The sequence below is a fragment of the Pteropus vampyrus genome, unplaced genomic scaffold, assembly GCF_000151845.1.
Source record: "Pteropus vampyrus isolate Shadow unplaced genomic scaffold, Pvam_2.0 Scaffold35, whole genome shotgun sequence".
NCBI classification, from domain to species: Eukaryota; Metazoa; Chordata; class Mammalia; order Chiroptera; family Pteropodidae; genus Pteropus; species Pteropus vampyrus.
The window spans coordinates 4,309,548-4,312,336 of NW_011888816.1; positions in this window are offsets into that span (position 1 = coordinate 4,309,548).

Here is a 2,789-nt window from a genome sequence, read left to right on the forward strand (position 1 = left end):
CACTTAGACTTTTCAGTATTTGTGAACATTTGGATTGTTCTCATTCTGCATTTTTTTTTTTTTTGTAAACAACGTATTGCGTTTATTCTGGTTATTTTTAAATGCCTGAAGTATTTTTAATTTCTAGTTTTAAATTCTAATGTATTAATTATTGGTAGCTAAAACCCATGAAATAAAAGCTCTTTGGGGCCCTGAGAACTTCTGTTCTGAGCCAGGTCTACCTGAGTCACTTGTTTAACCCTTTCTTACAATTGGGTGCTCTCTATGCCAGGGACCAGGCCGCCTTGGGCAGGCCCAGCCCAGAGCCAGGCCCAGGCCCAGCCGAAGCCTTCCAGGTTGGCTAAGGTTTAATAAATGCCTCACGCCTTCCCCGGGGAACCAACTTCAATTGTAATCTCTTCCTATTTTTATCCTGATTTAGGAGAATGAAAATCTGCTCTCCTAGCCGGAACATACTTAATTTCCTTCTCCACTTGACTGGCTTCATTTTATCTTTTTTTTTTTTTTTTCTGCCTGATTGGATCCTGCATTCTTTTCATAGTTTTCTTGTCTGTCAGCTACCATTTTATTGTCGATTTATTAACAGCCCTCTCCACTGTGTGCCTTTGTGCGCAGCTGCAGCTCATGGTGTTCTTACTTTTATTTCCTTCTTTCTAGTGTTTAAGTTTTCATTGTTCTTTGTCTAATTGTTTTGAGCAGAATGATTACCTTTGACCTCATTTAACCTAAGTTGTCTCCCTGAAAGCCTCATCTCCAAACACAATTACGGGGAGGGTTAGAGCTTCCATCTGGGGGGGACACAATTCAGTTTACAACACCTATGTATGGGTCTCTGTGTGTGTGTCCTTCTGTGTCTCTCTGTTCCTGTCGCTCCCTTTCTCAGACATTTAAAAAAATAACTATGCCTGCTACCTGAAACTAATAAAATAAAATATTAAAAAAAAAAAACAACAGAAAAAAACTATGCCTCATATATTCACACCCAGTGATTTTGATTTAACTTAACCAGAGTCAATATAGCTAGCTATTACTTCAACTTTACATTTGTGTTTTTCACTTCCTCAGAAGTTATCGTTTATTTTTTTTTTTAGTAAACTTTTTACTGTAGAATAGTTTTAGTTGCCAGAATACCACAAAGAGTTTCCATTTAAATTGTACTAGTTTTCTCTATTGTTAACATTATTATGGCACATTTATCACAACTAACAAATTAATATTGATACATTATTAATTTATTAATTCAAGTCCATATTTATTCAGATTTACTTAATTTTTACCTAACATCCTTTTTCTGTTCCTGGATCCCATTGGGTCTCTTCAGGCTTCTTTAGACTGTGATAGTTTCTTAGATTCTCTTTATTTTTGGTAACTTGGGTAAGTTTGAGAAACATTGGTTAAGTATCATGTAGAATGGTCTTTAATTTGGATTTGTCTAATGTGTTTTTTTTTTTATGGTTGGACAGAGCTTATGGGTTTGGGGGATAAAGAACACAAAGGTGAAGTGCCATTTTCATCATATCATATCAAGGGTCCATACTATGTGATTTGCCAATGACGACGTTGACCTTGATCGAATGGTTGAAGTAGCATTCATCAAGTTTCTCTGCTACAACGTTAAAAAGAAGTCTTTTTTTTTATTTTCCTCTCACATGTCATTGATTTACTGGACAAACTGGGCCACTGGTCAGCATTTTCCCACATTATGGATTTGGTTAATTACTTTCTCATAACGTCATTTACCTGTGAACTGACAGATGTAGAAGCTTGATTGGATTCAGGTTCAATTATTTTTGGTGAGAATGCTTCATAGGTGGTTATGTGCACTAACTACTTATTATACCATGTCATGAGGTGTACAATGATGGGTTGCCCTATATTTAGAGATGTTAAGATTGGACAGTGGGTTCAACATCTTAGAAATAAGTGTCTTCGCTGCTTTCTTCGGCCAGTAGATGTAATTTTTCAAGTGCCTTTGTTAAATACGTGGCAGTTCTTAGAGGATCTGGGCTTTGTGCAGAGGGCTCACCCAGCTGCCTTGCCATCACATCTTCTGGAATTCCATCTCCAACCTCTGAGGTCTATCTTTAGGTCTCAAATTCTCTTGGGCTAGGGTGGTTTTTAGCTTATACTGATCCTTCTGGCCTCAAATTCTCTCTTTGCTTATGGCATCATTCCCTTACTTATTTTGACTTCATCTATGTATTTAACATTTGTTTGTATCATTATGTAGCATTTCTATGAACTTATCTAGAGAAGAGACCTGCCCACGTCTGCTCAGTCTGCCATGTTGACAGACTCTCTGCTTTTTGTTCTCTTCTGTCATCTGATTTTACCTAATGTTGTGGTGACCGATGTATTCTTTTCTCTTCATTAGACTGCAAACACCTTGAGAGCCCTTAGCCTCAGGCCATAGCTCAGGACATGTTTATCGAGTTGAACGGAGCCGAATCCCTGCCTAAATGTCCAGTCACCAATTGTCAGAGCCTCAGATAAAAATTGTCGTGACTGACCGCATGATGGAGCAGGTGAACCCGTCTAGCTAATGTGGGGAGGTCACAGTTAAAGCTGTGTTCCGAGGACAATCTGTCTGCCCGCGATTTAATGTTGCATTCCTTACCTGAAATACGACCTTGATTAAATTATTTCCTTTTTTATTTTTTTTACAAATTCCTTGTAAATTACCCTTTTTACGAGAACAGTTTTTCAGAGGATTCTATATAACTCATAGCGTTTATTTTAAAAATAATGTTTTTGAGGATTATATACAACTCATTGAGTTTTTTTTTTTT